The sequence below is a fragment of the Macaca nemestrina genome, chromosome 9 (genome assembly GCF_043159975.1).
Source record: "Macaca nemestrina isolate mMacNem1 chromosome 9, mMacNem.hap1, whole genome shotgun sequence".
In the NCBI taxonomy this organism is placed as follows: Eukaryota; Metazoa; Chordata; class Mammalia; order Primates; family Cercopithecidae; genus Macaca; species Macaca nemestrina.
Genome location: NC_092133.1, coordinates 43,478,942 through 43,503,902, shown reverse-complemented (window position 1 = coordinate 43,503,902; position 24,961 = coordinate 43,478,942). Strand labels below are relative to the sequence as shown.

The 24,961-nt window shown below is 37.6% G+C and overlaps 1 long non-coding RNA gene across 1 annotated transcript in view; it reads right to left on the bottom strand.

Annotated features, from left to right (window-relative positions):
- The window catches only part of LOC105480494 (uncharacterized), a 116,747-nt gene extending 94,196 nt beyond the window's left edge, over positions 1-22,551 (bottom strand). The window contains exon 1 of the long non-coding RNA XR_986483.2: positions 22,389-22,551. This is a non-coding gene — a long non-coding RNA (uncharacterized lncRNA). The remainder of the gene's footprint in view (positions 1-22,388) is intronic.
- Between the last annotated feature and the right edge of the window lie 2,410 nt (positions 22,552-24,961).

The following is a 24,961-nucleotide window of genomic DNA, read 5'->3' as shown; positions in this document are numbered from 1 at the left end:
AAAAACTTAGCCCCCAGTGCAACATTATTAAGAGATAGGGTCTTTAGGAGGGTGGGAAGCCTCCTAAAAACCCTATCTCTTATAGGAGGCCTCCTAAAGACCCTGTCTCTTGATCCTATTCATGAGGACTCTGCTCCTATAAATAAGAGCAGTGTCCTCTAAAAGAGGCTGGAGGGAGCTCTCCAGCTCCTTCAGCCATGTTAGGACACAGCTAGAAGGTACCATCTGGAAAGCAGACAGTGAGCCTTTACCAGACATCTAAACTGATGGTCCCTTGATCTTGGACATCTTAATGTCTAGAATTGTTAGTAATAAATTATGTTATAAATTACCCAGTCTAAGATATTTTGTTATAGCAGCAGGAACAGACTAAGACAACCCTTAACACAGTTTTTGTTGCCAGTTTTTGACTTTTACACAAATTAAAGCATATTATACATTTTCTTTTGGGACTTGCTTCTCTTCCTCAACATAATGTAAAATTCTTTCAGTTGATGCATAAAGTTGTAGTTCACTTATAGCCATCATTATCTCTTATTCTATCATATAAATTAACCATAATTTATATATCAATTGATGGACATTTAGGTTATTTCCAGGCTTTGGCTGGAACTTGGGAAAATGATCCTGCCCGGCCACCTCCTCTTTCTTATTTTTAGATTTTGTCCAGAGAACACAACACCTAGACCTGCTCTAGCCATAGAGTAACATTAGGAAAGGAATTGTTGAAATGCTGAAGGTAACAAATCTGCAAGAAAGGAAGAGAATCCAGTGACATCATTGAGCAGCTGAACTGTCTCTGGAACCATCAACCTCCAGAAATTTTGTTACATAAGATTAATAAACCCCTACTCTTTAAGTCACTTTTATATAAATATTCTTATTTGCACAGCCTAAAGCACACTTTTTCATACAAGGGTCTAAGATGCCCCAGTGACACTGTTCTAAGGAGAAGGATGGTTCCAAGCCTAGCTTCATAGTTGGTGAAAGAAATACTTCTGTGAGATGCAGATGATTTGGTCATCTGCCTCTTCCTGGCACTGGTCTTAGTCAAATTGCTGAAATAGATAAATGTCATACCATCCCTCCAACATTCCTTAGTACCTTCTCCTTAGCTGGGTTATCCAATAAGAACAATAGGCATATGCTTCTGGCATGAGCAGAGAAAATCCACCAATAATTTATACTAATTGTTATAATCAGAAAATATAAAAATAACTTATTTTAATATCACATATACACAAGTTCTAGGATTTACACTAAAATATTGCTTTGAATTTGAGTAACTTTAGTACAGAGCTGTGGTGTGCATTCTTATCTGGTTCTTCTCCCCCTTCTGGGCCTACTGGAACACTGTGCTTCACAGGCCATCATCACAGGCAGTCAGGGCTGTTGACTAATCCTAGTCAATGAAATGTGAGGAGAAAGACTGAAGATTTTCAGAACTGCTACTGACTAGTGACTACTATGGGTTTTCTACTTTTTTCCTTTCTAACTGGAAAAGTTTATTGTAGTTTCGTGTCCCTGCCTCACTGAGGTATATTGGAAGGGTGAGGAGCAAGATAAACCTTTTTTATTCAGAGGTTACCAGACTAAGACAGGTCACTTCTAGAGATAATGGAGAAAGCTATCTAGATGATCTGGATATCTTGAACTATACAAAGGATGCAGCTCAAGGATGACATTTTAATACATCTTCCTGAGGAAGTGATTAAGTGTGTTCTTCATGAACACAGAATAATTAAACAATTATTTGGTGATCAAAAAGGCATGTTGCACTGGAGATTACGTGTGCTCAGATATGTTCTTTCCTACTCTCCTTTCTGGGAAGATTAGAATTCCCAGTCACCTTGCAGTTACGCAGGGTCCTGTGCTAGTTCTAGCTAGTCAAATGAAAGAAGAAGTGATATGAATCTCTTCAGAGACAAGTATTTTAAAGTAAGCGTGACACCTTTATGATCTTTCTATCTCCTTGAGCAATAAATGTAGTCATATTTTATTATAAAATAATGACCTACAAAGTATAGGAAACTTTCCAAATAGAAGTCATGGAGTGCCCCCTAACCTGCAATAGACTTTACATGATATATTGATTCTAAACCACTGAGCCTTTGGGAGTTTATTTGTTACTGAAGCAGAACCTATTGTATTCTGACTAATATAATTATATAATTGGAAACAAAGAAACACCAGCACCATATTTAGGACATTGTTTCCCGTCTTTCTAGGCATAGTGCCTCTTAAATGCTTAGAGATAACTCCTTTTGCAACCCGTAAAACTCATGTCTGGACAATCTGATCATACCCCAAATCTATTCCCTTCTCACTGACTACCAAAGCATCTTCTTCCTATCTTTGGCAACTCTGTGGTCTTGCAAACTATGTGCTGAAGAATTCACATTTAAGTATTAATATTGCAATAACAATCTCAGAATATTTCAAGGAAAGAAAATAGATTTTAAAATTTTGCTTACTTGAACCCCTGGCCTGAGTATCTCTATATAAATCAGTGTCTACAGAAATGCATTTGCTTGGAATCTTATAAAAGTTACAGTAGGATTTATTGAGAGTCATTGAAACATTTTGTAATAAAAGCTATTTATAGTTTAAAAATTATGTATTTCTAGAAAACTATAAGGAATATACCAGTGTACCTGGTCTCAGTTTTCAGTTTTTTAAACTGCAAGTAATTGGTGACCATCCTTAACCAGAGTTAAGCAAATAATGTAGTCTCCTTAATCTTTATTCTACTCTGCTTATGCATCCCTCAGTATCTCACTTCATACTGTTCTCTGTGGGGCATCCTAATCTTGCTTTAAGCTCCTTATTACTTACAGGGACACTTGTTTGAATTAATTTATTATTAAGTATTCACATAAAATAAAACTTCATTTCAAATTATCTTAGAGACATTTATTGTCTCATTAAATACAAAGAAATAAGTGAGTACCAGGTATGCTTTGATCAGTGACATAAAAATTTCACCGATAACCAGGTACTTTTATCTTTGTCTTTTATTTTCTTTTTTCTTCTTCTTTATAATTAATTAATATGTTTTTTGAGACAGGGTCTTGCTTTGCTGCCCAGGCTGGAATGCAGTGGTGTGATCATGGCTCACTGCAGCTTTGACCTCATAGGCTCAAGCAATCTTCTCACCTCAGACTCCTGAGTACCTGGGACCACAGACACATGCCACCATGCCTGTCAAGTTTTTTATTTTTAGTAGAGACAAAGTCTTGCTATGCTGGCCAGACTGATCTCAAACTCCTGGGCTCCAATGCTCTTCCTGCCTCGGCCTCCCAAAGCTCTAGGATTGCAGGTTTGAGCCATTGTTCCCAGTCCCAGTTTTTTTGTTTCTTGTTTTTTTCCCTCTGTTCTCCCATCTTCTGCATTTACTTCATTTTTTAGTTGATTTCGTTTGTGGTCATCTGACCATAGCATTCCCAGAAGTAACATTCAGACAAGATAAAACTTAGAGTTGCAGCAGAAAGAAGATGCCCACTTCCCGACTTCCTCGGAAGCCCCACAGCATGCTTTTTTCCTTCCGGTCTCACTAGCCAGGATTACATCACATCACATATCCATTCCCAAATCAAAATTGGCAATGAGAATAAGAACTTAGAATAGCAGTTTTCAATGTGTGGTGAGTGGGTGTCTAGAAAATCAATAGGCCCTTTCAGGAAATTTATGAGGTCAAAACAGTTTTATAATAATGCTAACATGGTATTTGTCCTTTTACCGTGTTGTTATTCACACTGATTGTATAAAAGCAATGGGGAATAAAACTACTTTATTTTAGCATGAGTCAAAGGAGAGGCATGAGAGTTGTCTCCAGACATGAAAGTGATTGTTTTCCCCGTCAAGCCTCCTGGCTCCAAAACTGGCAATAGTTCAGAATGCTGTGTGTGTGTGTGTGTGTGTGTGTGTAGTCACAATCTCGGCCACATAAATTTTGACTGGATAAGAAAAGATGCAACAACAAATGACACAAAAATTTTGCATAGGAATTGGAAGGTCATGTCATGTCAGCTACAAACAAAAACTAAGGTGGTTGTGGGTTCAGTGTAAGCAACAGTAATAATTGAAAATGACAATCACAGAAATTAATGTTCAGGCTTGAACCAGCAAATACCATTTTAAAACAGCCACAAAAGAAAGAAGGGGTTGAATTCTTAGAGATCTTTTGAAATTTTCCATTAACCAAAAAAAAAAAAAAAAAAAAAAAGAAGATGATCCGATACAATGCTAATGTTAGAAAAAGTGCTGGCAATTATTTCTATAATACAATATTTTAATAAAGACATTTGTAGGCCATATAATCTCTGCTGCAACTACTTTGCTTTTATAGCAATATATAAAGAACTAAATTTGGCTATGATCCAGTAAAATTTATTTACAAATAAATTTTTTAGAAGCAGATGTACTATACTGTATTAGTAGTTATCATATTCTCCTTTGTCATGCACTTGGAGTAAGAAAGAATACCATTTTACTTAAGGATGTCTTTGATGAAGCCATAAAAAGCAATAATTTAATAAATATTGATATTTGGATTCAATTCTTTGTAATATCCTGTGTGATGGAATTGGAAATATATCCATGATGCATTTCTGCTGCATATAAAATATGTCTCAAATAATTGTCTGGGCAACTGTTTGAGTTTTAAGTTGAACTAGTCATTTTTTTAATGGAATATCATATCCTTTTTTGAATAATGACAACAAAAGACTGATAGATAAACTATAATTATTCAGCAGACATTTTCATAAGAATGAATAAAGTGAGTGAACCTCCACTTCAAAGAAAGAAAGAGGAAGAGATGGGGAGAGAGAAAGAAAGATAAAGATGATGGAAAAGAGGAAAAGAAAAGAAAAGAAATGGAAAGGAAGAGAAAAAGACAAGATAATAGTTGACTATATTTGTTGTCAATGAAAAAACTTGAACTTTTAGGGGAAAATTAGAATTCTGAAAAATTTATCTCTGCCACCATGAGCTTGTCACCTTCCAAATACCTAAAGACTTTTTTAATGAGATTCTTGGTTATATTAATGAATGTAATACTTTTGATACTAACATCTGAGGAAGAGTTACATAACTCCATGAACCAACATTCTTATAACAACCAATGCACAATGTTGCAAAGTTATGCATGGTTAAAAGATTCATTTAACACATAGGTCGATGGATTTTAATGCAATAGATGAAAACTCCATTAATATGGTTTTAGTTCATCACCTAACCCTTGAGAAAATACCACTTGTCAAGTTTTAGTGGAGTAGCAGAGAGATATCTATAATTATATTAAAAGGTTATTTATTAAAATGGTCCTTTTTCCAACAACATATCTGTGAAAGGACAGATTTTCTTCATACATTTTAATGAAAACAACATATTGCAACAGATTGAATGCAGAAGCTGATATGGAAATCCGGCTGTCTTTTAGTCGAATCAAATATTAAAGATTTTGTGAAAATGTAAAATCATTTAGCTCTTTATTATTATTTTTAGTTTTAGGCACATATGCACAACATGCAGATTGGATACATAGATATACATGTGCCATGTTGGTTTGCTGCACCCATCAACTCATCATTTACATTAGGTATTCCTCCTAATGCTATCCCTCCCCCAGACCCCTACCCCTAGACAGGTCCTACTAGTGTGTGATGTTCCCAGTCCTGTGTCCAAGTGTTGTCATTGTTCAATTCCCACCTATGAGTGAGAACATACAGCTTTTGGTTGTCCGTCCTTGTGATAGTTTGCTGAGAATGAGGGTTTCCAGCTTCATCCATGCCCCTGCAAAGGACATGAACTCATCTTTTTTTATGACTGCATAGTATTCCATGGTGTATATGTGCCACATTTTCTTAATTCAGTCTATCATTGATGGACATCTGGGTTGGTTCCAAGTCTTTGCTATTGTGAATAGTGCTACAATAAACATATGTGTGCACGTGTCTTTATAGTAGCATGATTTATAATCCTTTGTGTATATACCCAGTAATGGGATTGCTGGGTCAAATGGTATTTCTAGTTCTAGATCCTTGAGAAATCGCCACACTGTCTTCCACAATGGTTGAACTAATGTACACTTCCACCGACAGTGTAAAAGCATTCCTGTTTCTCCACATCCTCTCCAGCACCTGTTGTTTCCTAACTTATTAATGATTGCCATTCTAAGTGGTGTGAGATGATATCTCATTGCGGGTTTGATTTGCATTTCTCTGATGACCAGTGATGATGAGCATTTTTTCATGTGTCAGCTGCATACATGTCTTTTTTTGAAAAGTGTCTGTTCATATCCTTTGCCCACTTTTTGAATGGGGTTGTTTGTTTTTTGTTTTTGTTTTTGTTTTTGTTTTCCTTGTAAATTTGTTTGAGTTCTTTGTAGATTCTGGATATTAGCCCTTTGTCAGATGGGTAGATTGCAAAATTTTCTCCCAGTCTGTAGGTTGATTGTTCACTCTGATGGTAGTTTCTTTGCCATGCAAAGCTCTTTAGTTTAATTAGATCCCATTTATCTATTTTGGCTTTTGTTGCCATTGCATTTGGTATTTTAGTCATGAAGTCCTTGCCCATGTCTATGTCCTGAATGGTATAGCTTATGTTTTTTTCCAAGGGTTTTTATGGTTTTATGTCTAACATTTAAGTCTTTAATCCATCTTGAATTAATCTTTGTGTAAGTTGTAAGGAAGGGATCCAGTTTCAGCTTTCTACATATGGCTAGCCAGTTTTCCCAGCACCATTTATTCAATAGGGAATCCTTTCCCCATTTCTTGTTGTTGTCAGGTTTGTCAAAGATCAGATGGTTGTAGACATGTGGTGTTATTTCTGAGACTTCTGTGCTGTTCCATTGGTCTGTATCTCTGTTTTGGTACCAGTACCATGCTGTTTTGATTACTGTAGCCTTGTAGTATAGTTTGAAGTCAGGTAGCATGATGCCTCCAGCTTTATTCTTTTTGCTTAGGACTTTCTTGGCAATGCACGCTCATTTTTGGTTCCATATGAACTTTGAAGTAGTTTTTTTCCAATTCTGTGAAGAAATTCGTTGGTAGCTTGATGGGGATGCCATTGAATCTATAAATTACCTTGGGCAGTATGGCCATTTTCATGATATTGATTGTTCCTATCCATGAGGATGGAATATTCTTCCATTTGTTTGTGTCTTCTTTTATTACATTGAACAATGGTTTGTAGTTCTCCTTGAAGAGGTCCTTCACATCCTTGTAAGTTGGATTCCTAGGTATTTTATTGTTTTAGCAATTGTGAATGGGAGTTCACTCATGATTTGGCTCTCTGTTTGTCTGTTATTGGTTTATAGGAATGCTTGTGATTTTTGCACACTGATTTTGTATCCTGAGACTTTGCTGAAGTTGCTTAACAGCTTAAGGAGATTTTGGGCTGAGACAATGGGGTTTTCTAAATATAGAATCATGTCATCTGCAAACAGGGACAATTTGACTTCCTCTTTTCCTAATTGAATACCCTTTATTTCTTTCTCTTGCTTGATTGCCCTGGCCAGAACTTCCAACACTATGTTGAATACGAGTGGTAAGAGAGGGCATTCTTGTCTTGTGCCAGTTTTCAAAGTGAATGCTTCCAGTTTTTGCCCATTCAGTATGATATTAGCTGTGGGTTTGTCATAAATAGCTCTCATTATTTTGAGATACATACCATTGATACCTAATTTATTGAGAGTTTTTAGCATGAAGGGCTGTTGAATTTTGTCAAAGGCCTTTTCTGCATCTATTGGGATAATCCTGTGGTTGTTGTCATTGGTTCTGTTTGTGTGATGGGTTACGTTTATTGATTTGTGAATATTGAACCAACCTTGCAACCCAGGGATGAAGCTGATTTGGTCATGATGGATAAGTTTTTTGATGTGCTGCTGGATTCAGTTTGCCAATATTTTATTGAGGATTTTCACATCAATGTTCATCAGGTATATTGGTCTAAAATCCTCTTTATTTGTTGTGTCTCTGACAGGCTTTGGTATCAGGATAATGCTGGCCTCATAAAATGAGTTAGGGAAGAGTCCTTCCTTTTCAGCTGATTGGAATAGTTTCAGAAGGAATAGTACCAGCTCCTCTTTGTACCTCTGGTAGAATTTGGCTGTGAATCCATCTAGTCCTGGACTTTTTTTGGTTGGTAGGCTATTAATTATTGCCTCAATTTCAGAGCCTGTTATTGGTCTATTCAGGGATTCAACTTCTTCCTGGTTTAGTCTTGGTAGGGTGTATGTGTCCAGGAATTTATCCATTTCTTCTAGATTTTCTAGTTTATTTGTGTCAATGTGTTTATAGTATTATCTGATGGTAGTTTGTATTTCTGTGGGATCAGTGGTGATTTCCCCTTTATCATTTTTTATCGTATCTATTTGATTTTTCTCTCTTTTCTTCATTAGTCTTGCTAGAGGTCTATCAATTTTGTCAATCTTTTCAAAAAAACATCTCCTGGATTCACTGATTTTTCGAAGGGTTTTTTGTGTCTCTATCTCTTTCAGTTCTGCTCTGATCTTAGTGATTTCTTGCCTTCTGCTAGGTTTTGAATTTATTTGCTCTTGCTTCTCTAGTTCTTTTAATTTTTATCTTAGGGTGTCGATTTTAGATCATTCCTGCTCTCTCTTGTGGGCATTGAGTGCTATAAATTTCCCTCTATATACTGCTTTACATGTGTCCCAGAGATTCTGCTACACTGTGTCTTTGTTTTCATTGGTTTCAAATGACATCTTTATTTATGCCTTTGTTTCGTTATGTACCCAGTAGTCATTCAGGAGCAGGTTGTTTAGTTTCCATGTAGTTGTGCAGTTTTGAGTGAGTTTCTTAATACTGAGTTCTAATTTGATTGCACTGTGGTCTGAGAGACAGTTTGTTGTGATTTCTGTTCTTCTTCATTTGCTGAAGAGTGCTTTACTTCCAATTATGTGACCAATTTTAGAATAAGTGTGATGTGGTGCTGAGAAGAATGTATATTCTGTTGATTTGGGGTGGAGGGCTCTGTAGATGTCTATTAGGTCTGTCTGGTGCAGAGCTGAGTTCAAGTCCTGGATATCCTTGTTAACCTTCTGTCTCGATCTAATTTTGATGGTGGGGTGTTAAAGTCTCCCATTATTGTTGTGTGGGAGTCTAATTCTCTTTGTAGGTTTCAAAGGACTTGCTTTATGAATCTGGGTGCTCCTGTATTGGATACACATATATTTAGGATAATTAGCTCTTCTTGTGAATTGATCGCTTTGCCATTATGTAATGGCCTTCTTTATCTCTTTTGGTCTGTGTTGGTTTAAAGCCTCTTTTATCAAGGACTAGGATTGCAACCCTTGCTTTTTCTTTTCTTTCCATATGCTTAGTAGATCTTCCTCCATACCTTTATTTTGAGTCTATGTGTGTCTCAGCACGTGAAGTGGGTCTCCTGAATACAGCACACTGATGGGTCTTGACTCTTCATCCAGTTTGCCAGGCTGTGTTTTTTAATTGGGGCATTTATCCCATTTACATATAAGGTTAATATTGTTATGTGTGAATTTGATCCTGTCACTATGATGTTAGCTGGTTATTTTGGCTGTTAATTGGTGCAGTTTCTTTATAGCCTCAGTGGTCTTTACAATTTCGCATGTTTTTGCAGTGGCTGGTACCAGTTGTTTCTTTCCATGTTTAGTGCTTCCTTCAGGAGCTCTTGTAAGGCAGGCCTGGTGGTGACAAAATCTCTCAGTATTTGCTGGTCTGTAAAGGATTTTATTTCTCCTTCACTTATGAAGCTTACTTTGGCTGGATATGAAATTCTCAGTTGGAAATTCTTTTCTTTAAGAATATTGAATATTGGCCCCCACTCTCTTCTGGCTTGTAGGGTTTCTGCCAAGAGATCCGCTCTTAGTCTGATGGGCTTCCCTTTGTGGGAAACCCGACCTTTCTCTCTGGCTGCCCTTAACATTTTTTCCTTTATTTCAACCTTGGTGAATCTGACAGGTATGTGTCTTGGGGTTGCTGTTCTTAAAGAGTATCTTTGTGGTGTTCTCTGTATTTCCTGAATTTGAATGTTGGCCTGCCTTTCTAGGTTAGGGAAGTTCTCCTGAATAAAATCCTGAAGAATGTTTTCCAACTTTTTTCCATTCTCCCCATCACTTTCAGGTATACCGGGCAAATGTAGATTTGGTCTTTTCACATAGTCCCATATTTCTTGGAGGCTTCGTTTGTTTCATTTTACTCTTTTTTCTCTAAACTTCTCTTCTCACTTCATTTCATTAATTTGACCTTCAATCACTGATACCCTTTCTTCCACTTGATCGAGTCAGCTATTGAAACTTGTGTGTGTGTCATGAAGTTCTCATGCCATGGTTTTCAGCTCCATTAGGTCATTTAAGGTCTTCTCTACACTGTTTATTCTAGTTAGCCATTTGTCTCACCTTTTATCAAGGTTTTTAGCTTCCTTTTGATGGGTTTGAACATGCTTCTTTAGCTGGGAGAAGTTTGTTACTACTGACCTTCTGAAGCCTTCTTCTGTTACCTCATCAAAGTCATTCTTCATCCAGCTTTGCTCCATTACTGGCGAGGAGCTGTGATCCTTTGAGGGGGAAGAGGTGCTCTGGTTTTTAGAATTTTCAGCTTTTCTGCTCTGATTTCTCCCCATCTTTGTGGTTTTATCTACCTTTGGTCTTTGATGTTGATAACCTACAGATGGTGTTCTGGTGTACATATCCTTTTGGTTGATGTTGATGCTATTCTTTTCTGTTTGTTAGTTTTCCTTCTAACAGTCAGGTCCTTCAGCTACAGTTCTGCTGGATTTTGCTGGAGGTTCACTCCAGACCCTGTTTGCCTGGGTATCACCAGTGGAGACTGCAGAACAGCAAATATTGCTGCCTGATCCTTCCTCTGGAAGCTTTGTCCCAGAGGGGCACCTGCCTATATGAGGTGTCTGTTGGCCCCTACTGGGAGGTGTCTCCCAGTTAGGCTGCACGGGATTCAGGGACCCACTTGAGGAGGCAGTCTGTCTGTTCTCAGTCTGTCTGTTCTCAGAGCTCAAATGCCATGCTGGGAGAACCACTGCTCTCTTCAGAGCTGTCAGGGACATTTAAGTCTGCAGAAGTTGTCTGCTGCCTTTTGTTCAGCTATGCCCTACTCACAGAGGTGGAGTCTATAGAGGCAGTAGACTTTGCTGAGCTGCAGTGGGCTCCACCCAGTTTGAGCTTCCCAGCCGATATGTTTACCTACTCAAGCCTCAGCAATGGCGGATTCCCCTCACCGAGTCAGGCTGCCACCTCACATTTTGATCTCAGACTACTGCGCTAGCAGTGAGCAAGGCTTTGTGGGCGTGGGACCTGCTGAGCCAGGCATGGGAGAGAATCTCCTTGTCTTCCAGTTGCTAAGACCTTGAGAAAAGTGCAGGATTTGGGTGGAGTGTCCCATTTTTCCTGGTACAATCTGTCATGGCTTCCCTTGGCTAGGAAAGGGAAATCTTCCAACCCCTTGCACTTCCTGGGTGAGGCGATGCCCTGCCCTGCTTTGACTTGCCCTCCATGGGCTGCACCCACTGTCCAACCAGTCCCAGTGAGATGAACCAGGTACCTCAGTTGGAAATACAGAAATCACCTGTCTTCTGCATTAATTGTGCTGGGAGCTGCAGACTGGAGCTGTTCCTATTTGGCCATCTTGGAACCCCAAAAATCATTTAACTATTATCGTTCATTTTGTTTTGAAGAATTTGGTCATTTTCCTTGAAAATGTTATTTATGCTAATATGTAATGGGTTTATTTTTATTTTAAAATAAATATATACATAAATATTTTTAAAATTCTTAATTTTAATTTCTAAAATGATAAATGTTGACAGATATAAACTATAAAACAGAAGCTCTTTAGGGTCCTGAATTTACTAAGACTGTAAAGAGCTCCTGAGTCCAAAGAGTTAGAGAACTGCTGGCTAAGGCTAATCGAGACCCATCCACTATGTCTTGATTAAAGACCCAGTGACTAAACCTTGACTAAACTAAGGTTGTAGTCAGATTTCCTAGAAGCACATAGATCTCTGATGTAGTGATAGATATCAAAATAAATATAAAGTTCTGTTAGCAAAGAAGAAGGCAGTATTAATACTGCAAAAACTTCCCACTGAGTCACTTATTAATGACCCAGCTGACATTTGGATCATTATTAAGAATAGCTTTGTGACATGCCAGCTCTCAATCTCTCTGGTTTCAATGCTGTGTCCCCTACCTCCACCCAATGACTGTGTTTTATCTGCCATAATTAGCCCCTCTACATTTTTTGGCTCTGAATCTGGTTTGTTAAGATAATATAAGCATGAATTGAGTAAGGGGCTGGCTTGTTCTTACAGACTAGAGTACTGGGCCATGATCACAGATGATGTTTCTTGGTCTCAGTCCAGCCAGGGTGGAAAAGTATGGAAATAAAAACTAAGAAAACTTCATAAACACAGTAACTGTCAGGCAGCAGTGGCAGTAAATTTTCTACATAGCAGGAGCTTAAGATCAGTAACCTGGTTGGAAAGGAGAGTCTATAAGACTTATTCTCAAGCTACATTTATAGAGCAAGCATGCAGTTGCTGTTGTTTTTACTCCAGTCTGTATATTACAGATAAATTAGAATAGCAAAGTTTGGTCAAGATGCTTTTGTTCATGCATTTCTTCATATTTAGAAAATGACAACTATCCAGCTTAAATAATAAGCCTCCAAGGAGTGACCTGAGGAGTGGGATAGTTGATGGAGATTTAAAAGCAAGGAGGTTAAGAGGGGACTCATTTTATTTCCAACACTACTCTGGAAACATCTCTCCCTTGAGAAAGATAAGGAGGAAAATAATCATGGAATAGGGTACAAATTCCATTGGTAAGTCAAGGACAGTAAGTAAATAATAATACATGTGGTGGGGGTAAACAATTCCTGTTTCCTTTGATACTTGAAGTAGATCAAATGTGCAGGTGCCAGGGAAGACGGAATGATCTTTTGCTGGAGACTTGGCTAAAAGGAAATTTTTGGCTACTTACAAGATTCAGTACATTTAATAGAGTTCTAGAAACTACTGAGATATTGAGCACAGAAGTAATAGCATCCAAAAGGCTGTATGCTTGATTGAGAAATGAACAGGGTTTAGGGTCAGGGAAATACATTATGCAGCCTGAGTTTGCTCATGAGTTATTAGTGGCAATATAAGACTCCCCCACCTAGTATCTGATACATTAATTATATAATTCCATTAAGTAACCTGTCTAATATAATATTGTACTGAGAGCTCTTTTCTGGTGTTTCAAATATCCCCAAGAGTTTTCTGGGAAGCCATTGGAAAGTGGCATATTATCTAACAATATCCTGTGAGATTGATTATCTGGGGAAACACATTATAAATCTCATGGATGAATGAACTACAACTTAGTAACATAACAACAATCATACCTCATGTTTGTGTAGGATTTAAGTCTCTACAAAAAGCATTCTTATTCTCTGTCATCCTCATAGTATCTAGCATACCACCTCAAGTTATCCTAAAGACAAACCTGCAAGATATGCTTTATCTTCCTTTGACATATGAGAAAATTGTGACATATATAGTATAAGCAACTTGTCCCAAATCCATGGACAAGTAGGGGTAGAAATATAATTTGAACCCAGATATTCTAAGTTCTAGTGCCATGTTCTTCCATAACATCACAGCTGGCTGCTGTTTGTAAACCTGTTAAGCTGCATCTGGAAATGTGCATGTAGCTTCCAAAGTCATCTGACACTCACTCCATGACACTCATGCTTTGATATCGAGATGATCCCCTCCTCCACCTTCCTGTAGTGCTTTACCACTCCTGTCTGGCTGCACCTATCACTCACTGCCTTACAGTGTTCATGTTGTGTAATATGGTTTTCCTCTGCTGTAAACTCCTTGAGAGTGCATAAGGACTGATCTCAATTATCTTTGTTTTCTCCCTAGAACCCAGCTCAGAGCCTGGCCTATGGTAGAAATTAGTGAATACTTGCCCCTGGTTGATAAAGTGCTCAAATTGCAACTCTAAGTGCTGTATGGTTCCATAAGAAACTTATCATGAAAAATCTATTGTCCTGGGGAATTGTCTCTTTCAACTGAACTCAGGATTTAACTGGAGAAGAAGCTTGACGTCAGCCAGGTCAGCCAGGCTCATTGTGATCATTGAGGACATCCTTGGGGGACGCTGAGCAGGCTTTCCAGCTTCCTCCCTCTTCAACTGCAGTGTCTGCATGGCCTCTCTATTGACTTTCAGTGTTTTCTCCCAAAAGATCTGTTGAAGTGTGGTGGTTTATGGATATTTTTGTTCCTTTCTATGGAAGAGGCATTTCTCAGCCACATCTAGTTGGCCATCTTGCTGGAAACTTGAGCCCTTCTCCTCATTTTAAAATTCAAGTAGGAGAATATTGGTAAGTTGGAAATGAATAGTATTGAGAACAAGGAGGTAGGAGTTGGGGATGTTAACCTAAGTGGGGCTGTTTCGGAGGGCTGATTAGAGGTAACCAGCAGAGGAAAATACATCATTGTTGAGCTACTGCTTCGCTCTAGGTTCTCTGGCTACATTCACTTGTTATTTTATTTTCTTAACATCTTTGAGAAGTTGGTATTATTATCCCCATTTTTACATAGTAGTAAGCTAAAGCTCATATTTCCTCAGAAGCCTCTTAAAGTCACTAAGCTCCTGATTTGGAGCTGAAGCTGTGTGTGAGAGTTCATGTTCCACCACCACCCCACACTGTTTCCCAGCAAACTTGCAGTTACAAGCATATATTAGCACATACTTCACATAAGCTTCCTGAGCTTCTCATGCTCCCTTTACAGGGCTTAGGAGAATGGGTCCAGGGCATAAAGGTGATGACAGCCAGGAAAAAAGAGATAGGCCAGTGTATCATAGAATTGGAGGGATATGGGAAAGGATTTATCTGCTTATTGCATCAGGCTGCCATAATTTTAGAAATCCCATCACTGAATGGGCCTTTCTTGGGAAACTATTATATTGTCAAAGCTCTTCTTTAAAGAACAATAATATAGGTGTTGGTGTTTGAAGAACTGATTTTTGTAGGTCCAATCAATTTTAGCCTTGGGTGTGTTATCCTTCTTCTGTCTTGTGCTACCTTGTGATCTCTTATTCAACAAACATGACAATAGCCATGGTAACTGTAATAATAATTGATGCAATTATAATAATGGGACTAACCTTAATTCTACTCATATGAAATTTTACTCATAGTAATTGTTATTATAGTGATGCTTCTATGTGCTTGGCACTTTCTCATGTGCTTTTAAAAGCATTGCCTCATTCAAATGTAAGTGTAGATAAAGTCCCATGCATTCATCATAACAAAAACAAGGTAAAAGAGGACATATCAGAGGTATTTAAACTATCCTCTGTGTGCTGTCCACTTGGAGGCTTTAATCCCTCAAGCTTTGTGTCCTCCACTGTGGGTCTCTGTTGGGTGATCTCATTAATGGTTTGTCTCCACTTTCCAAGCAGAGAAAGATGGTGACATTTGAGAAGAACCTGCTCTAAGCAGGTTGCTTGCATACGTTATCTGAGAAAACCTCATGTTCTGTTCATCAATCTTTGTACCATAGGGAGACTAAGAAATGAAATGTGCTTGGCTCCAGCTCCCAGCACTTGCATTAGGAAATAATTATCTGGCTGCTTAGAACTGCATCTGTTCCTGCTGGGTGTTGCTGCACTTGGAGGTCTAAGCCCTGTAGGTCATACTCAGCCAAAAGACCCATATTCACTATGGCAGAGGTGATTAGGTTTTTACATGTAAAATGGGCTTCCGGAATAGATGACTTTCTGGAGCTCTGATTTTTTTTTTCATCCAGATGACCTGTGGCACATTGAAAAGAGAGAATGCACAATTTACTACAAAGAGTGTTTTTGTTGTTGTTGTTTTTGTTTGTTTTTTATTTATTTATTTTTACAGCTCATATATTCCTACAGTGCAGTGTAGTTATTAAGTCTTTATATTCTGCCCTCAGACATTAAGAAAATAAATTGAGGCTTTTAGTAGAAAGGTTAGTGGTATAAGTCTTTCATGAATTAGCGTGTCTTCCTAAACTGGTAAAAAATGTAGTCTGGGCAGACTGGTGCCTATGAACTATTTTGCTCATAGATGAACCACTCATCTTAGGAGACAGAGTGGAAACCAGGGAAGAATTCTTAGCTGAGGATTCTTCTCATGGCTCCTCTTGTGATTTGTTGTCTGGTGTTCATTAAGTGGCTTAATTTTTCTGGAATCTGAAAGTCATAAATACACTGTAAAATGCTGTTAACCTTCAGAATCCACAACTTAGCTTCTCTCTCAATGGAGCAGTTCCATTCCGCTTGTCTTTATTTGACACATTTCACTGGTTACTGAAGATATTCCTTCTAAATATATTTCAGACAGCAATATTCTCCCTTTCCTCAGCTAGAAGTTCACAATGTGCCCCATTCTTTGCTAGAGTGTGAGTACTCGAGCTCTGCCCCAGGCACATGATAGGAGTAAGTCAGAACTAAACTCTTGCTCTCACTGTTTGTTAAATATCTTGTGATTCTCAGGTTCATGAGTATCCAGGGTGCTTCAGTGCTATGTAAAACACAGACTGGAAAATTTGCAGGTGATGTACCAAAGTGCAGAAACAGTTGGTATCTGACTACAGACTGACAATCTGTCCAGGCACATTGTTGTTGGAAAAGTCGTCTGAAATTGGTCTTCAAATTTAAGCACTGTCTGGGTGTTAACACAGTGCTCATGAGAGCTATCCATTTCCCTATCGACTGAAAAGAGATCTACCAAGCCCTGACCAATTCCAGCATTCCCAAGTGTGTTAGGCTGTTCTTGAGTTGCAGTAAAGAAATACCTGAGACTGGGTAATTTATTTTAAAAAAAGAGATTGGCTTACAGTTCTTCAGGCCATACATTCATGGCACCAATATCTGCTTGGCTTCTGGTGAGAGCATCAGGAAACTGATAACCAAGGCAGAAGGCAAAGCAGGGGCAGTGAGTGGGAACAAGGGAGAGGAAGGTGCTAGGCTCTTTAAACTAACAGCTCTCCTGTGAACCATCAGAATGAGAACTCATTCATTACCTTGGGGAGGGCACTAAGTCATCCATGTGGGATCCTCCCCCATGATCCAATCACCTCCTACCAGGGCCCACCCCCAACACTGGGGATTTCAACATGAGATGTAGAGGGGACAAATATTCAAATCATATCACCAATTAATGATGTTCTTGGGTGCCAGATAATTTACAGGCTCAGAGTCCCAACATTTTTCCTATATCCTGTTTCTCCTTTAGAGTGTTCACACTTCACCTTTGAGAATGGGACCAAGAGGTCAAAAGGAGAGATTCCACCTGCCATTCAGGACCTCAAAACTTCCAAAGACCTTCAAATCACAAAGGAAACTGGGTGTAGACCTTCTCTGTTGCAAAGAATAACCACTTCTCTTAGCCATCTATACCACTAAGTAGAATTTTTACTTTGGGCAAACCACTTACATGCCTTTGAGTGTTGGGAGATAAGACCTGCCTTAACAGATTGTAGTGATGATTAAATGCGATGATATACATGCTGAGGATGAGAGGAGTGATTTATAAATGGTAAAATTGTGGCACCAACATTAAGTGTCATTTTTGTTATTCTTAGTAATTATTATTTATTTATAATTGCATGTTTTGATGAGTTTCCCAATATAATTAATTTTTAGACCTATTGTTCAGTCTTTCTCAACACTTACAGAAATTCCAGAAACATAAGACAAGAATTATCAACCAAGTTACCATAAAGGGTTTAATTAACAGAAACTATTATACATATGTGGGGGTTGTGTGTGTGTGTGTGTGTGTGTGTGTGTGTGTGTGTGAAACATTAAGTGGGTAGACAGCATGTAGACATTAAATTTCTGGCCAGTCTTGGTCTGAAAAGCATTCCCTTCTTATCAAATGCTTCTCAGAGTCAGCCTCTTCTCAAATGCTCGTGGAAGTTTTTTAGAGTACCTTTACTTCTATCTTCAGCCTATGAAAATTTTCTACAACACTGCTAAACATGATGAATCTTGAAAGCAGGCAGACGTTAATTCTCTTTTAGCTGGACCTCCAGCAAAAGGTTATTTCTCCCCTGGTTCCCACTTCTACCCCACTTCTGCACCTGTGCCACCTTTCAGTTTGCACTCTCTTTACTCCTCTCCTTCCATGAGAATGTTCTTGGCAGCAATTGCCCATCCAGTTTCTCCCTCTCCAAGACCTTCCCTAAATTTTCCAGAGAGAGGGAAATTATTCCCTTCTTGCAATTATTGTTTATTATTTGTATCACATATTCCGCCTCAATAGGGGGTTACGCTCTGTCCCCAATTGGTCTTCAGTGGTGCTCACTGACCACTGAATACCTAGATCCTTTTGTTTTAATCATGCTGGAAAATAAGCAGCAACACTGTACCAAGTTGGACTCATAACTGGAAGAATTTAATGCAGCTTCCCAAATTCATTGGTTATTCCCCAAAAGTTTATGTTTGAAGAATCTGACTCATGAACTATGTGATCTATATAAGCAGAAACATTTCCTAAGAGAAATTACCATACCACAGTTTTATTTTTCCCTGAGACACAAAGCATGAGAAATAATGTAATTTAATACAATATAATGCAAAGAATAGACCATTACTCACACAAAACAGCACATTGTTTAGCAGCTGACAAGAATTCCTAGGAAACTTCCTGCAATAGCAATCTACATGAGCAATAACTGAAGAATATAGCTCTCTCTTTCTCTCACCAGATGGTCAAGATACACTATTTTAGCTACATAGGAGAATTCAGAATCACAGAAGAGCATTTAATACAATCCATCAACAGTGCTTCTCAGAAATCAATATAAATAAGAATAACTGAAAGATCTTGTTAAAAATTCAGATCCCCACATCCTCGTGCAACAGATGCTGGGCAGGTGTAAATTCAGATAAAGACCATGAAAATGTGTATTTAATGAGCACTCCAGGGAATCTGGATGCAGTTGATCCATAGGCCACACTTGAAGTAACATTACTTCTACACTGCAGATACAAAACTGCAAATGCAGAAATATCAATCAGTGTGCCCAAGGTCAAAGACTCACTTATCAGCAGAGCCAGAACAAGGAATAATAATAGTGTGTAAAATGATTTATGCATAATTAGAAACAAGTGTTCTGCCTTCCATGCAAAAAAAAAAAAAAAATCCCACAGTAAATTGTCTCTTAGTTCCTTACATACCTTTCCTCATCATCCAGACATCATTAAAATATTTATTGAACATCTACTATGATAAAACACCAATTGTGAAATGTTTAAAGATAGAGACGTGGTCTCCTTCCTAATAGAGCTTACAATATAGCAGATTAACTATTTACAGAAATAAGAAAGAATATATAATAAAAATGAAAAATATGTTGTGGTTAAAGCAAAATATTCTTATGAATCCACTCAATAATCTAGCAGTTAATGTAACAAGAATGAGGAGAGACATTTAAAATAATCATTTGTCCATTTATTCCTTTATTTCACATTTTTATGCTTTGTACATGTGTGCAAAGCACTATGCTAGGCATTGTGGATACAGCAGAAAATATGAAAGGCAACATCTCTGGCTTCTTGGAGGATAATTTCTAGTGGGATGAGGAATAAATAATAAACATAACTAAACAACATGGATGCATACTAAGAAAAGTGCCCCAAAGGAAATAAATAGGTTAGTGCAATAGCATATGAGGAAGGAGTAGAGGGTAGTTTCAATATAATGGCCAGAGAAAGCCACTTTGGGAAAATAACATTTTATCTGATATCTAAAAACTACACGGGAAGCAGCCATGCAAAGTATTGGAGAAGAGAACAGCATCCCAGGTAAAGAGAACAGCAAGTAGAAAAGCCACGAGATAGGTGTAAGCTTGTCATGTTATAGAAACAGAAGGAAGACCAATCTGGCATTGTATTGGAGCATAGGGAGTGAAAAGGAAAGTGATATGACATGAAGTTTGAGATGCAGTCAGCGGCCAGAGATTTTAGGATCCTATAGGTCACGATAAGGAATTTGCATTTCATACCATGTGCCGCGGTCAGCTGTGAAAAGCAGGAAGATTAGATTATTTAATTTGCATTTTTAAAGCTTACCGGATAATGGGTGGAAAATGAATTGAAAAGGAGAATGGATATAAGAAGGAAAACAAGTTAAAAGACTACTACTGTAGTTCAAGGATGCTTCCATGCTCAAAGTGTGAGGACGGCCATTATGCAGAAGCAAGGAAGAGGGAGATGGATGGGTACTGGGACATCTCTTGTCCTTTGAGTAGGTCTGACTATGTGCACAGGTCCCCCTGGCTACAGAAGTAAGCAAAAATTGCTCAGCCTGGCATCCTAGACCATCTTCACGATGTCCCAGCCCACATTATCAGATTTATTTTGTTACCTGGGTACCAACTAAATTGGACTGCCTGTTCTTCTTCAGTATCTGTGTCCAGCAACCTATGTGTTCTCATTTTATTCCTTTCCATCATAATTTGTTCTTGCCTATACTCGCTTTATCTAAATTTGAGACTTTTACAAATGTTTCTTTCTTCATTAAATTATTTCTCTCAATCATATACAATATCTTCCTCTTTGGAAACACATTTTAAATCACATGGTTAGCCCCAGCATAATTGCTATTTATTTGCATGGCTTTCTTTGTCTACGACACCATATGCTGCTGAAAGAACGAAATGAAGTGTTGGGGTCCGCGTGTTTCCTAAACAAAGGAATGAACACACAAGACAACACAGGACAAGACATACATGGCGGCCGCCCCGAACCGCACACACTGCTTTATTTTATCCAGCCGTTTGTGGAATGTTGCCAAGTCACGGGACACGTGTTGCTTCTCTGACCTTTCCTTGACTCGCAAGATCAGTAAAACACTGACCAGTTTCCAGAGCCCACTGTTTACACCTGGCTCCTTTATCCTTCTTGTTTGCAGAGAAGGAATGTCCTGCTTTGTTTGCAAGAGCAGGGCTTATCGGGAACTTCTCGTTTGCGAGCACACAGTCCTCTACAATGAAGTCTCACTAATTTTTATTACTCATAGTACTTTGCACAGGGTCTCAGAATGGAATATGAGGAGTTCTCTAACCTGAGCTGGATACGCTCCAGAGCCTCATTTCTCACGCTCACCCACTGCCTGCACATGCTGTTTCAACTTAAAGTTCTATGGAAAAGACTGTGCTATGTTATGGCTCATGACTTTGTTCTTGTTATATCATATTCTTTGTATGCTTTTCAGACTCTTGTCTACCCAGCAAATTCCTCTTTATTTTTCAAGTCTTATCTGAGGGTCAATTTCTTTATGAAATATTTTCATAGCACCCACCCTAGGTGCCTCTCTTCAGGTAGAACCAAGAGTTCCTTGTTAGATGCGCTCTTCTACACGGTATGAACTTAAAATACCACACTCTACATGCATAATTTAATACAAAAGGTAAAATATCTTGCAGAAAATTGCTATTATGTGAAAATAAGTAAATGTAAAAGTTGTGAACCAACAATGACAAAGAGAACAAGAGAAGAGACAATAGACCAAAAATATGATAAATTTTTAGAAGGTGGAAACATTTCAGTGAGCAGAGCAGACAAAGTTGAGTTCCAAAATGGCTGGATACTGAGCTAATCTTTCTGCAGTGACACCACTTTAAAAGTCCTGTATACACACAACAGCAATCACACTAAATTTGTGTGTGTATGCATGCATGTGCCTAGCTCTTAAGATGCACGTATGCAGACTAAATATTTGTGAAAAGCCTCTAACATGGACAAAGGGTATTCAGAAGCTATAGAAACAGACAGCAGTGGGAAATGGCTCCAAATCTATAATTAAGTTCTCCAGAGAAAAATGAAAAGGTGCTATAAAAAGTAACAATCATACAATTTCAAAAATAGCTCTCTGAAATTAAAAATCTGTGAGGGCAGGAACACACTCACATTTGAAGATATGATTGAGAATATCTCAAGCATCTCCCTCAGGAAATAGAACAAAATGAAAAGAGATGAAAATAATATTTTTAAAAGATAAAACTAGAAGATCAATCTGGGAAGTTCAAATAACAGAAAGAAAGTCTAGGAAATATGGAAGGTAGTATTTAATACAATATCAAAGAAATGATATACAAAACACTCTCAGAACCCACATTTCTGGAAGGAAGATATTCATTGAAGGCCCAGCTTAGTGACTGGAAACCCTTACTATGGCACATATTTGTCAAATTTCAAAACTCTGGGTTCAAAGAAAAGATCTGAAAAAAAAGGCCCAGAGGAAAAAAAATCAGCTCATTTACAAATAATCAAAAATAAGTATACTATCAGATACACTAGGAATACTGGAAACTAGAGAACAATTGAGTCATACCTTCAAACCTTTGAGGAAAATGATTTTCAGCCTGGAATTCCATCATGGAACCACGGTTGACGTTTAAGGGTACAATAAATATACGCTCAGGCAGGTCCACTTAGCAAGTTGCAGGAGGATGTTCTCCTCCAGAGGAAGGGTATTGCATCTGTAAACAAGGGATCCAACCCTGGTGAGAACAGAAAAGAAGCAAGAGTTGAAATATATGTCTAGAATGCTGGGAGAAGAAATCCCTGGGATGAAAATTGTGCAGCAGGCCTAGAAATATGATATTTCAGATTGGGCACAAAAATATAATGCTTTCAACAGGGGAGAAAAACGAACTCATGTATTTGATCACAATGAGGAGAGGTCTCCAACTCTTTTAGAGAATATGGGAGTAGCAGTGGATAATAACATGGAAAACAACTATTAATTTCGATGGCAAAAAATGCAATTATTTTTGCACCAACCTAATACAAAAAGTGCAACTATAAACTCTAGAAGGTAGGCAAGAAAGGAAAGTGATTACAATATATTAAGTGACTCATCTGAAAATAGTATTTTCATAATTATAATTATGTAACCATAAATATTGATTTAATAAAATTTCTGGTATAATTTGTATTAAGTAAATGGGAAGAAGGAAAGTGCATTGGAGGCTGTCATAAAATGAGAGTTAAATATTAGATCTCACTACATCAAGATTTAATCTAGTAAATTTTCTTAAAAATCAAGAAATAGCGGTGTAAGCCTATCAACGTCAAGGAAATAGTTTTAAAATTAGCTGGAAGAAATAAAAGAGGTTACCTCTAGAGAGCAGGAAAGAGGTGAGTAGAAGTAAGTAGGAAAAAGGAGTAAAAAGCATGTTTTAGTACTTTTACCCAAAACGTTTAAACAGATTATTGGTTTATGAACTATTAACACAGTCTTTTACTTCACACTATATGAATAAGAGGGCAACAGCATAAAGAAAAATGTGTTACACTATCCGAACAGCAGTACACTTTGCACAATGGTGATTCATAACTGTGAGTGATTCAGACAAATAATAATTTTGAAGGTGTTTGGGTGGCTTTTATGTGGTTTAGAGTCAGAAAGTCTTTTTTTGGGCACATCAACTTTTCCTTATTCAAAGACTGAGAAAATCATATGCTATTTACCTAGATCACAAATTATGATTAGCCAAAGTGTGTTCATTCGCTCAGTCATTCTTTCACAGAGTAGCCATTATGTGTATCAGGCACCCACATTGATCCTAAGAACAATGGAAACCTTTTAAGGATTTTAACCAAAGTAGTAATAGAATCAGACTTACATTTCAGAATATCCTAGAATGTTGTATGGACTGGATGGGGGCAAGACTAGATAGCAAGTACTGATTGGAAAACACCACAAGAGCTGATAGTGTTGTTCCAGTTCTTAGGGAATTGCTTTCAACTTTTCTCCATTCAGTATGTTGTTGGTATGGGTTTGTCATATATGACCTTTATTATTTTGAGGTATGTTCATTATATTCCCAATTTGCTGAAGGTTCTTATCATGAAGGGATGCTGAATTTTGTTAAAGAATTTTTTTCATCTATTATGATGGTGATATGGTTTTTGTCATTAATTCTGTTTATGTGATGTATTCATTGACTTGCATATGTTGAACCATTTTTGCAACCCTGGAAAAAATCCCCCCTGTTCATGGTGTATTATCTATTTGCTGTACTGTTGGATTTGATTTGCTAATACTTCATTGAGGATTTCTGCACCTATGTTCATTAGGGATATTTGGTCTGTACTTTTCTGTTTTTGCATCCTTGTCTGGCTTTGGTGATACTGTTCAGGGTCATACTGGCTTTGTAGAATGAATTAGAAGAGATTCCTTCCTCCTTGATTTTTTGGAACAGTTTTACAAAGACTGGTACCAGTTCTTCTTTGTATACTTGTTAGAATTTGGCTGTGAATCCATCTGGTCCTGGGCTTTTTGTTGGTGCGGGATGGGGGGGTAGATTTTTTTAAATCATTGATTCAATTTTGCTACTTGTTATTAATATTTTTTGGTTCAGAATTTCTATTTCTTCCTGGTTAATCTTATGAGGTTGTAGGTTTCCAGGAATGTATTCATTTCCACTAGGTTTTATAGTTTGTGAGTTGTTCATAATAGTCTCTCATGATCTTTTGTATTTCTGTAGTATCAATTGTAATGTCTCCTTTTTTATTTCTCATTTTGTTTGTTTGAATCTTTTCTTGGTTGTTTAACTACTGGTCTATTAATTTTGCTTATCTTTTTAACAAACAACTTTTCATTTTGCTGATCTTTTGTAATTTTTTTGGTTTCAATTTCATTTAATACTTCTCAAATCTTTATTATGTCCCTTATGCTACTTTGGATTTGGTTTGTTCTTGTTTTTTTCTAGTTCCTGTGATATTATGTTACTTTGTGATCTTTCTATTTTTTATGTATACATTTAATTTTTAATTTTATAAACTTTCCTCTTAACATTGCTTTTGCTCTTTCCCACAGGTTTTGGTATGTTGTGTCTCTACTTCACTCATTTCAAAAGATTTTTTAATTTTTATTTTAATTTCATTTTTGACCAAAAG